Genomic DNA, 12,595 nt, shown 5'->3' with positions numbered 1-12,595 from the left:
TGGACTGGCTGCTCTAATTGAGGTCATCGTCCTCAAGGCCTGGTGGGCCGGGATGTGCTCCAGGGATGCACATGGTAGACAACTGGGGAGGAGGTAGGGGAAGGGAACAAAAAATGATGAAAATAAGGAAGAAATGGGTAGCGGGGCCACGGGGACCAACTGCTTTTACTATTCAGAAAAAGAATTCTTCAATTAGGCTGGAGTCTGGGTCAGTGTTCCTTACTGGTTTCTAGGTGGGAAAGTAAATACAAATCACAAATGGGATAAAGCTATGTGACAAAAGCTACCAGCATACCACAAGTGCCCAGCTTTCTATTGGCCTGTCTGGCCTATCACAAAGCTGAGCCTGGTTCCTGGGAAGGGCTAGTACTGATACTACTAGTATCAGTATAGTGCTAGTCTCACTTGTGCCATGTGTGTTCCGCCAACCCTGCTCCAGCAGCAGGGAAGGCCTAGTTGGAAGGCCAGTGGTGATAAACTCCAAGCTCAGTCACTCCTTATCCATAAACCCTGTACAGTGTGATTCTTGTTCACAAAGCTTTTGAAGCTGAACACTTGTGTCGTGGAACCTTCTTGAGCTCCATCTCTGCTTAAGTTTCTTGAAAATATCCCTTTCATAGGAAAGGAAAACAATACACACAGGCAGCAAAGATGTTCTTATTTCTATGCTGCTAGTTAAAGAGTCTTCTACCAGGCTCTGGAGCTGGACCAGAGGAGTGACTTTAAGAGGTGACGGGTGCTGAACGGAAAGACACAATGAGTAGAGACCAGTCTTTGAGTTTGGGCAGTGAAGGGAAGGAGAAAGATAAATATAACCTAAGACTTAAAAAAAAAAAAATCACATCTGAACTTAAGTTGTATATCTGAGGAAAAATATTCCCACTGAAATGTGGCACAATACAGAGAGTGCCTGTTAGTCTAATTATTGCTGCGTAAGTAGGGCAGCCAATCGTCCTAATTGGCCTGGTACTTTGCTGGTTTTAACACAAAATGTCTCTTGACCCAAGAAACTCTTCAATCCTGAGAAAACTGGAACAGTTGGTCACCTTCCGTCGGAGTCATTGGTTTCATCTCCAGATGGTTCGATCGGATAAGATCACTGGCTGTCTTGTGACATAAGGTGCCGCATTCTCCAAGTCTTCTCAGTTCCAGGATATAGTGGGAGGATCTTTATCTTCCTTGGGCTTGTCTAACTTTTCTAGACTGAGAGATTTCTCTGAATTTGGGGTGCCATGGAGAAGGGAACTAAGCTTTTAGTGACTACCACGTGCCTTTCCTTACTCAATCCTCACAACTCTGTGAGATGGATATTACCATTTGTGGTTCACAGATAAGGATATGGTGGCTAAATGGGCATACGACTATCTGGCTTCAAACTCTAGACCAGGCATCCTCAAATTATGGCCCACGGGCTACATGTGGTCTGCCGAGGACATTTATTCAGCCCGCCGGGTGCTTTTGCCCCATTTGTTGTTTTACTTCAAAATAAGATATGTGCAGTGGGCATAGGAATTTGTTCATTGTTTTGTTTTTTTTAAACTATAGTCCAGCCCTCCAACGGGTCTGAAGGACAGTGAACTGGCCCCCTGTTTAAAAAGTTTGAGGACCCCTGCTCTAGACTCTTTGATATGTTGTAATGTGTTCCTCAGAGATCCACAGAGACATATGTGGCCCACTGCATGATTTTGGTAGGAGGTAGCCCCTGGCTAGAGTTTACCAAGGTGTCGACGTGTGAGATAGCAGTGCTATGTGGCCCGCTCTGAAAAGTGTGAATTAATAAGTTGTTGATTGTAGAGGAGTCAGAGATTCTTCATTAGAAAAGTTCTCCATGGCTATAGTGTTTTGTGTCTTCCTCTGTACCACATCCCATACTGTGTCCTGCTGTGTAGAGGAAAACAGAAAGAGCACCCAGATCCTATGGCTTAGCATTTCAAAAGAATAAATATAAATATGAAATCATACATAAAATAAAAAATACAGAAAATACAAAAAATAAAAAATAAAAGCATACAAATTAGACAAATAGAAATGCTTCACTGTGCAAAACAGTTTAACAAAATTCTACACCCGAAATAGATTATAATTATACAGGTGCTGTTTTTGCTTGACTTTCTTTTTAATCATTTTATTAGGGACTCATACAACTCTTATCACAATCCATACATACATCAATTGTGTAAAGCACATTTGTACATTCATTGCCGTCATCATTCTCAAAACATTTCCTCTCCACTTAAGCCCCCGGCATCAGCTCCTCCCTTTTTCCCCTTCCTCCCCGCTCACCCCTCCCTCATGAACACTTAATAATTTACAAATTATTATTTTGTCATATTTTACACTGTTCGACGTCTCCCTTCACCCACTTTTCTGTTGTCTACTCCCCCAGGGAGGAGGTTATATGTAGATCCTTGTAATTGGTTCCCTATTTCCACCCTATCCTCCCTCCACCCTCCCAGTATCGCCACTTGCACCACTGGTCCTGAAGGAATCATCTGTCCTGGATTCCCTGTGTTTCCAGTGTCTATCTGGACCAGTATACATCCTCTGGTCTAGCCAGATTTGTAAGGTAGAATTCAGATCATGACAGGTGGGCGGTGGGGTGGGGGGCGGGGGTGGAGCTGTTCTATGCCCTATGCTCACCTTTTATTCTTGCTTCTTGTCTCAGAGGATCATGTGCTTCATCGACTCAAACATGAACTTCACTTAAGTCTACAGCCAAAAAACTCTTTCCAAAACATGAGTTTTAGATATCTCCAGTCCAGAGCGGATAGCAAATAGTATCATTTAGATCTCAATAACTGAGAGATCTACACAGAACCGGATGCCCTGGACATGTACGTGGATTATAGATAGGTTAAAAGGACATGCTATGTGAGTTGAAGGATGAGCAGTTCTTTTTTTAAAAAAGAAAGAAAGCATTTCAAATCTGGGAAGAGGAAGCAACTTGATTTCATGTAGGTTATGGTGTGATTAGAAAGGTATACGTTGACAAGGCACGTCAACTAGAACAGGGGTTCTTGAAGAGTGGTTCCCAGACCAGCTTCACTATTATCTCCTGGTGATGAAGTCTAAAGGCAATTTGCTGGGCCCTGTTCTAGGCCTACAGAATGCAGGGGATTTTTATGTAAGCTAAGTTTGGAATGGTAACTCCATCCCAAAATAACTGAAAAGGGGGTGGGAACCTCCAAAGGAAGGAGTGTTGTGGTGAGGGGCCGTCAAGTCACTTCCGAGTCACTCTGACCCTGTGTGCAACAGAAGGAAACACCACCAGTCCTGCACCCGCCTCATAGTCGTGATTCCTGAGCTCATGGTTGCAGTCCCGGGGCCAGCCGATTGCAGTAAGAGTCTTCCTTCTTTTTCTGACCCTTCTACTTTACTAAAGACGATGCCTTTCTCTAGGGATGTGGTCCCCACTGATAACATGTCCAGAATATGTGAGGCGAAATCTTGCTATCCTCACATCTAAGATACGTTCTGGCTGTACTTCTCCCAAGACAGATTTGTTTATTCTCTTGACAGTTCATAGTATATCCAATATTCTTTGCCAACCCTATCATTCAAATATACTAATCCTACTGCTGTCTTCCGTACTCACGGTCCAGCTTTCACACCTGGATAAAATGACTGAGAGTAGCATGGCTCGGATCAGGTGTACCACAGTCCTCAACGTGATGTCTTTGCAAGATTTGTTCAATGCAATATGTCGTTTGATTTCTTGACTGCTGCTTCCATGGGCATTGAATCTGGATCCAAGTAAAATGAAATCTTTGACAACTTCAGTATTTTCTCATTCAGCCGAATGTTACTTAATGGTCCCGTTAGCGAAATGTTTTTGTTTTCTTAGTGTTGAAGTGTAAATCATACTGAAGACGGCAGTGTTTGCTCTTCATAAGTAAGTGCTTCAAGTCCTCCTCGCTTTCAGAAAGCAAGATCGTGTCATTTGCATCTTGCAGGTTTTTTAAGAGTTTGCCTCCTATCCCGATGCCACATTCTGCTTTAAATAGTCCAGCTTGTCTGGTATTTACTCAGCAAAACAGATGGAATAAGTATGGGGAAAGGATATAATCCTGATACACACCTCTCCTGTTTTAAGTCCCTCAGTATTCTCTTTGTCCTGTTTAAAAGCCTGCCTCTTAGTCTATGTACAGGGTCCAGATGAGCTCAATAAAGTGTTCTAGAATTCCCATTCTTTATCATGTTATCCATAATTTGTTATGATCCACCCAGTTGAATACCTTTACATGGTTAATAAAACATAGTTTTCATATTTACAATTAAGGTAAAACTAAGGGGGCATGGACATTAGCAATAAGAAGCAATAAGAAGGGTTGGACATTAACAATAAGAAGAGTGGTTCAAACACCACCTCCATGGCCAGGCACCCTGAGGGAGACAGAGGAGTCTGTCTGCTCCTTAAAGATGTCCAGTGTCAGAATCAGACAAAGGTGGGTCACCAGGCATTGGAATGGACTCAGTGCCAGTGTGTTCACTGTCGGATTAGGCGAATGCAGCTCCCTCTTCAGCACTCTGAGGTTTGGGTGGGCAGAAGGGACTGACCCAGCTTAGAAAGCTCTGAAAGGAATGAGTGAGCCCACCAAGGAGAGAAGCCTATGTCCACAGTCACCTTTGTGAAAAGTCATGTGAAAGAACAGAAATCAAAGTGCGTTGTAAGGTTGAAAACACCAAAATAGCAAGGTATTGTGAGTCTTCCTGCCACCTGGCCCTTTCCCCTTGAGAATTCTTCATCGCAGCCTGACCCCTCTCAGCAGACATTTTCTTGTTCTTGTTCAGACTTAAAACTTTCATTCTGTGTAAAAACTTCCAATTGGCCAGAGAGTCTAGAAAACCACTCTAAGGAAGCCATCTTTGTGGAAAAAGAAGTGTTGAGCTACCGGTTTCCCTTGAGAAGTTGTGGCAAGTTTTAGAAACGTCGATGCCCATGGACTGGCCCCAGGAGAGTCAGAGTCAGAGTGGAGAGAGCGTTTCATGTCATCACAGTTATAATTGTTTGTGGCTAGCTGAAGCAAGCATAAGTGGTTAGAAGGATGTGAGAACAAGCTAAAGAGCTGTCTTAAAATAGAAAACAAGAGCACGGCTGAAAGAATGGCAACCATTCGGTTTAATGACAATTAATGACTAATCTGTGCCTCACTCTTGATATTACCTCGAATCTTTCTAAGATGCTTAATTTTCTTGTGCACTTTAGGGTATACTCTAAAATAGCTTATAGTGTTACTTCAACAAAATCTTTGCTTAGTAGGAAAAGCATAAGTCATTAATTATAAGTTAATTGAAGCTCTCTTCTACGTCTAGAAAAACTTCAGTAACCAGCAGACCTGCAAAGACAAAGCCATTCACTTGTTAGCAGTGAGAAGAGGGCATATGTGGCACCTAGCCATCTAGGGACTGGAGTAGAGACCCAAAGCCCGGCTGCTCTCTGAGTACTTTAACATATAAATATCGGTGCATTGGCCTCTATCCCTTTCATTGTAAATTAATATATTTACATATATACATGCCTATAGCTATATCGCTATAAATAGCTTTTGCTTCCTACTTCTTTCCTCTATTTCCTTTCACCTTCCTCCTGGCCCACTATCAGGCTCACCCTCCACTTAGCTCTCAGTAATTCCTCTTGGACACATTGCACTTGATCAGCCCTCCTCGCCATCATTTTCAGATCTCTTGTTGTTCCCTCATCCCTGAGTTTGTTGTCTCCCTTCTTCCATTCCCTGCCCTGTTCTCTCCCATGTTCCCCTGGGACTTCCAGTCCCATGTTTTCCTGTTGGGATTGTTTGTCCTGTCTATCTTATATAGATAGACATAGGGTCAGGGAGAAAGGGGGCATCGACCAAAAGATTGACATATACTCTCCACCCCCCGGGGATGAACAACAGAAACATGGGAGAAGGGAAATAGCGGATGATGGAAGATATAAAAATAATAATTTATAAAGGGTTCATGAGGGAGGGAGGACAAAATGAGGAGCTGATATCAAGGGCTCAAGTAGAAAGAAAATGCTTCAAAAATGATGATGGCAAATGTGCTTGATATAATGGATGGATGGATGGATTATGACAAGAGCTGTGAGAGCCTCCAATAAAATGATTTAATTAAAAACAAACAAACAGACAAATGATAGATAGTTCCAGGTCTGTCTGCTGACCCTTATGAAAGTTACAATGTTTGTCTTTGTGTGGCTAATTTCACTCAGCCAAGGTCTTCTCTGTTCATCCATGTTCTGAGGAATTTCAAAGATCCATCATTAGTCTTCACATTGGGGATATGCTTTTTTTTTCCAAAAAGAAAAAGAATGAAAATCTTAACATTTTCCCCCTCTTCCGATCTCCTTCCACCATTGCAGACTATAAGCATTTAGGCATTGAAATGGAACTGCACCAGGCCTGGGACATTTTAGAAGTGTGAGGAAGGCACGTTGAGGGCCACAGCTTTGTTTCTTAGGCCACATTTATAATTTTTATTTATATTATTCTGTTCATTTAGAGGGAAAAGAGTTTTGACTGAAAGTAAGTATTCAAATCACACTTATTCATCTATGTTCACAGCAGCACTTTTCACAACAGCCAACCACAGCAATATCCAACGCTCTTGTGAAATTGGGTGCAGGGTCGGCACAATTCAGTGCTCAAGCACTCCATTCTAGGGTGACCCTTTGTTGAGAATGTGTATTTCTATGCCATTTATGCTGACTCAGACTCTACATTTTCCCCCCAAGAATTTATTTCAGAGGACAGCACTGAAGCTGCAGTTCAGGGAGAGGGACATGTCTGATTGCACAAGGGTGCAAATGAAGGGGGAGGAAGAGAGAGTGGAGCACAACCTGGGCCACCAAGCCTTGAGGACGATATCCCCACTTAGAGCAGCCAATCCATGGAGAAGACCATATGGCCCAGCCCCACTATGAGACACGACATCTCTCACTGACCCATAGCCCTGCAGGGGACAACACTGGAGACAGTGTGGGAATTGCACCTGATCTGATCCCACCACACCAAGGCAAAACACTAAAAGTGTGCAAAAGAACAGCAAGGGAAACAGAGCCACCAAGACCCCAAGGAATACCAAAAATAGGTCAGGGCTTGGCACCCCAACAGACTCCATAGGAAAACACTCCTAAAAGCCAAAAAAACAGTCCTTGAACTAACTACAAGCTTTTCTTTTTTGATGTTGCTGTGTTGGTTTTTTGTTTTGTTTTGTTTGTCATTGTCTTTTTGTTGTTAGTGTTTTGCTTTCTTTTGTTGCTTGGTTTTGCTCTGTCTTGTTTTTGTGCATGTTATTATCTCTGCCGGTCTGTCTAAATAAGATAGGCTGGATGAACAGTCTGGAAGAGAAAACAATGGGACCGACAGTTCCGTGGGGACATGGGACAGGGGGAGGTGTGGGGAAAGGAAGTGGTGTTAACAAACCCAGGGACAAGTGAACAGCAAGTGATCCAAATCGGTGGTTAGGAGGGTATAGGAGGCCTGGTAGAGTGTGATCAAGGGTAATGTAACCGAGGGGAATTACTGAAACCCAAATGAAGGCTGAGCATGATAGTGGGACAAGAGGAAAGTAAAAGGAAATACAGGAAAGAGCTAGGAGGCAAAGGGCATTTATAGAGGTCTAAATAAAGGCATGCACATATGTAAATATATTTATATATGAGGATGGGGAAATAGATCTAAGTGGATATATTTATAGGTTTAGTATTAAGGTAGCAGATGGACATTGGGCCTCCACTCAAGTATTCCCTCAATGCAAGAAAACTTTGTTCTATTAAACTGGCATTCCATGATGCTCACCTTCCCGACAAGATCACTGAAGACAAAGCGGGTGCATAAGAAAATGTGGTAAAGAAAGTTGATGGAGTCCGGCTATCAAAAGATATAGTTTCTAGGGTCTTAAAGGCTTAAAGGTAAACAAGTGGCCATCTAGCTGAGAAGCAACAAAGCCCACATGGAAGAAGCACACCAGCCTGTGTGATCATGAGGTGTCGAAGGGATCAGGTATCTGACATCAAAGAACAAAAAATCATATTGTGAATGAGGGGGAGTGCAGAGTGGGGACACAAAGCCCATCTGTAGGCAACTGGACATCCCCTTATGGGAGAGTCTTGGGGAGGAAAGGAGCCAGTCAGGGTTCAGGGTAGCAACGATGAAAAACATGCAACTTTCCTTTAGTTCCTAGATGCTTCCTCCTCCCACCCCACCCCACTATCATGATCCCAAATCTACCTTACAAATTTGGCTACATCAGAGGATGCACACTGGTACAGATAGGAACTGGAAACACAGGGAATCCAGGACAGATAATTCCTTCAGGACCAGTGGTGAGAGTGGCAATACTGGCAGGGTGGAGGGAGGGTGGGGTGGAAAGGGTTAACAGATTACAGGGATCTACATATAACCTCCTCCCTGGGGGATGGACAACAGAAAAGTGGGTGAAGGGAGACGTCGGACAGTGTAAGATATGACAAAATAATAATTTATAAATTATCAAAGGTTCATGAGGGAGGAGGGAGCGAGGAGGGAGGGGAAAAAAATGACCTGATGCCAGGGGTTTCAGTGGAGAGGAAATGTTTTGAGAATGATGAGGGCAACCAATATACAAATGTGCTTTACACAATTGATGTATGTATGGATTGTGATAAGAGTTGTATGAGCCCCCAATAAAGTGATTTTTTTAAAAAGAATCTACATTTTAAGTTACGAGCTTAACAAGAATCACCCGGGTATCTCTCAGACTCACGTGGGAATGTTATTACAATGTAGACTGTGAGTCAGACTATCTGGAGTGGAAATCAAACTTCTTGGGGTGGGGGTAGGAGTGAAGTGTCCAAAATGGAATGAACAAATTCAAAACCCTGCTCCAATCTGAAAGGTGAGGGAGAGAGATTCTGGTGTAGCACACAAACGTTGTAGGAGCGGTCTGACTAGTGAGGTCTGCTCAGACAGTGAATGGAGCTGACTGGAATATTAATAAAAAGGAAGAATACCTCACCAGGACTAGTGAGTGGGACTGAGAGACTATGAGCATGAGGACAGCTAACACTCTTCCTGGCCCACACGCTTATTGAGGAGGATTGAATTACATTCAACTGAATAGGACCCAGAAGGAAGCATCCTTTAGAAAAATCTGAAACAAATTCAGGAGTGATGTCAGCTATAAGCTAATTTAAGATTTTTTTTTTAAGGATGAAAAGCACACTTCTTCAATTTAATTAGGTTAAAGTAGCCTTACTTAATTGAATGGAAAACTCCTGAGAGCTGGAGGTATAACAGGGCTCCTTGAATGCTGCCTCTTTCTTCCAGGGAGTTACAGAACGTGTTCTAAACAGGTGCAGTCAGGAACCAGGAGTCTGAATGAAGCAGATAACCATACATCTTCTATTACTGTGCTTCTCCAACGTCGATGGGTATATGAATCTCCTGAACAATCTTTTTACAATTGTAGTCTCTGATTCACTAAGACTCAGATGGGGCCTGAGAGTCTATACATTTAATAAGCTCTAGGTGATGGTGATGGACCAAAGACTACACTTTGAAAGGCAATGGTTGGTCTAGTTTAACCCATTCCTTTCTTAACAGAGAAACTGAGGCTAAGAACAGTAAAGTCTCCCCTAGAGTTAGTTGCAAAGTCAAGTTGATTTACTCAGTTCTGTTTCTTGTTGTTGTTCTGTATAGCACACCTTGATGCTCTTTTGAGAGCCTTCCTTAGGAATCCCAGGACCACATACCGCTACCTGTGTCAAGGGGGCTGCAGTCACATGAGCTGCTAAGATGGCACTGAGGGCAAGAAAGACAGAGGTCGGAAGTGAGTTAGTGACCAAAACGTCACTGGTCAACAAGGTCATGAGACTGCATGTACTGGTATCACTGACTCAAGCAATAGGGAGCGGGGTTAACAGACAATAGTTTTAGCAACCTTTCCTATCATGTTAAAGTCAGTGTGCAGGCAGCGTTGATGTCAAGGCTATATTTTTAGGCCAGAGACCCTCTCTTGGTCAGTGGCTCTGACATTATGTCAGCAACTTGCAATTTTGTCCTCTCAGGTGATCAGCCATGGCAATTAGTTAACAAAAAAAGAAAGAGAAATGTCCCCAAATTCTTTCATTTCGTGTGGCTTGGGTGAAAGCTGACAGAGCTAATTGGTTTTCTAGTCAACAATTTATACACATTTTGCTTCAGAACATGAGATAGAAGTCCCTCAATGTAAACAACACTCTTCCTGCATCCTCCCTGGGTCCCCTGATGCCATGTGCTTTCTTACTGCCTTCTGTTTGGTTTCTGGCAAATGCTGCCCTTTTGCACATGCGTGGTTGATTGTTCTGGGGAGTATGCTTCTCACGAGAGTTTCCATTTACTTGAGAGACCTGGTGTTTGGCTGCAAGGTGATGCCAGGGAGTGGGTCCAGATCCAGATTCAATGGATCTAGCAAAAGTTAATTAACATGAAGTCAAAGTGACATGATTAAAAATGAAAGGTCACTGCCCTCACTACCACCACTACTCCAAAAGGAAAAAATATTAAAGGTTAAAGATATTCTTTAACTTGTAACCTACTATCCAGCCAAACAATTGCTTTAATTACACAATCTTAACCTGTTGCCCTGGTGTGGAGATATTTAGTTATAAAGAAAGAAGACATAGGAAATTACATTCAAGTCTTTTCTCTCCCTTTCGAACTTTGAACACAATCAGTTGGCTGAGGATAATTCTCACATCCATTTTGTAATTCCGGGCTTTGTGGGTATGATTCCAGCACCATCCATGTACCCTAAAGATATCCCACCTCCACCCAAATCTATCCCACTCCACCATCTGCAGTTTCTTGCATGTGTCGGAAATCTCTCCACTCGTTTTTAAAAAAGTTATTTAATGAGTCAATTCTCACGCCTGGTGCTTGTAGAATTCCTATCAGTATTCTAAATTACTAGTTGGTATTGGCCAAGAAAGCGCTTAACTAGCTGGATTATCTAGGGGCAGCTGTGAGTCCACCTGTTCACTTGGTTATTCCCCAGCCAGCATCCTAGGGTCTACCTCGGAGCCCCCTGTACCTTGGAAAACCTTGGCAAAATGAAACAAAATTCCGCGATTATGGTTCATGGTGATGTTGAAGGTGCCTAGCCAACAGGTGTAATCATAACCCGACATCTAGAGCTGAGTCATGGGGCCCAGCTGGAGGTTGCTGAGGCAGGGAGGGAGGAGCCAGGAGTTAGGGTGTCTGGGTAGCTACTTTAGGTCTCCTTTCACTTGGCATGGGTGTGTTGGCCTGTCCACGTCAAAGTTCAGGGTGTGCACAATCCCTTTGGCTGCAAGAAGCCATTTCCCAGGATGTCCTTAGCTGAACTTTGAGCTATCACACTAATGCCAGGCTCAGAAAAAAACAGGAAACTCCAAACCGAGCTCCGACCTCTGCATGCAGCACTCTGCAGCGATCCCAAACGCTGGGAAGAAAAGGCCTGGGAAGCTTTTGCTCCGTTAAGTATCATTAACCATTTTAGTGAACAAGGTGCGCGTTCCAAGCTGGTAGTTGCTTTCGGGGTTTGGTGCCTAAGCGAGTATACATTTTTTGACTTATCAACTACTTTCCCTTCTAACCTAGGGACACATTTGGCTTTAGAAGAACTGGGACAAGAGAGCCAGACTTGGGGAATATGGTTAGTGAAAAGCCTCCCAAGGCAGAGGTGACATTAACAGCTAGTGGGCCACCGGGGATGGAATTTAAACTGCAAGAAAAGGACTTGCAATGAACTTAGTAGTGTTGCTCAGTGAAAAGAACACAGCGTTGGAGTTTTCAAAAACAAACAAACAAACTCATTGCCAGCATGAGGAAGCAGAAATCCTGGTTCCAGGTGCTCCTCGTTTCCCCGCCCCCTCCCTTTGCTCCAACAGCCCAGGCCAAGGTCACACAGCCAAGACTCTGGTTGATGGTAGGGGGAAGCTCCTTAGCTGTTGCAAAGCAGGAAATCTCTTTCTGCTCTCAGATTTTAGATTCAAAGCAGGACTCTCCACACGGGTGAGTCCCATTCCCAGGCGGTATACAACTAAAATCGTGAACAACCCTCTTCTCCCAGCAGAGGGGATCATCATTCCAAATGAACAACCACTCACGTGTGCAGTGCTTACCTTCCCAGCGATGGCCAAGTCCCCATGGGCTACACCTGCATGGCTGGATTGTGCGAGTGAGCTGATCCCTAGCGAGGTGGCCAGGAGCCTCCACTGCAGCCGAGGACAGGGGTCTGGTGCGGAGGCAGGGAAAGGAGAGAAAACTTCAACAGGAATAGTTCAAGTGTTTCAAAGTTAAAAATAAAACTGTATCACAAGGGGCAATGTGACCGGGCTCAGCTTACGGCTTTTGCCTTCCCCGGTGTTTGTCAACACTGGGACTCTCCTGCAGTGACCTTGAGCAGGGAAGCCAGATGGGAAGAGGGGCTTGATATCAATGGGGGTTCTTTCCCTTGAGGAAGGAGGAAAATCCCTCTAAGCCAGGGGATTGTTCTCAAAGCCAGAGCCGCGTCTCAGAGTCCAGCCTGGGCTTACCCTGGTTGGCGGTGCACTCCGGAGGGCCTGCTGCTCTAGTAACCAGGATGTTCA

At 43.8% G+C, this 12,595-nt stretch overlaps 1 protein-coding gene across 1 annotated transcript in view; it reads right to left on the bottom strand.

Annotated features, from left to right (window-relative positions):
* The window catches only part of FBXO40 (F-box protein 40), a 28,090-nt gene extending 15,852 nt beyond the window's left edge, over positions 1 to 12,238 (bottom strand). The window contains exon 1 of the mRNA XM_045294218.1: positions 12,128 to 12,238. The gene's annotated coding sequence lies outside the window, so the exon portion shown is untranslated. The remainder of the gene's footprint in view (positions 1 to 12,127) is intronic.
* Positions 12,239 to 12,595: the final 357 nt, after the last annotated feature.

The sequence above is a fragment of the Echinops telfairi genome, unplaced genomic scaffold (genome assembly GCF_000313985.2).
Source record: "Echinops telfairi isolate 266 unplaced genomic scaffold, ASM31398v2 ScPeMD7_3509;HRSCAF=4178, whole genome shotgun sequence".
Classification (NCBI taxonomy): domain Eukaryota; kingdom Metazoa; phylum Chordata; class Mammalia; order Afrosoricida; family Tenrecidae; genus Echinops; species Echinops telfairi.
Note: the sequence above shows the minus strand (reverse complement) of the source record. Positions and strands in the feature narration are given on the sequence as shown.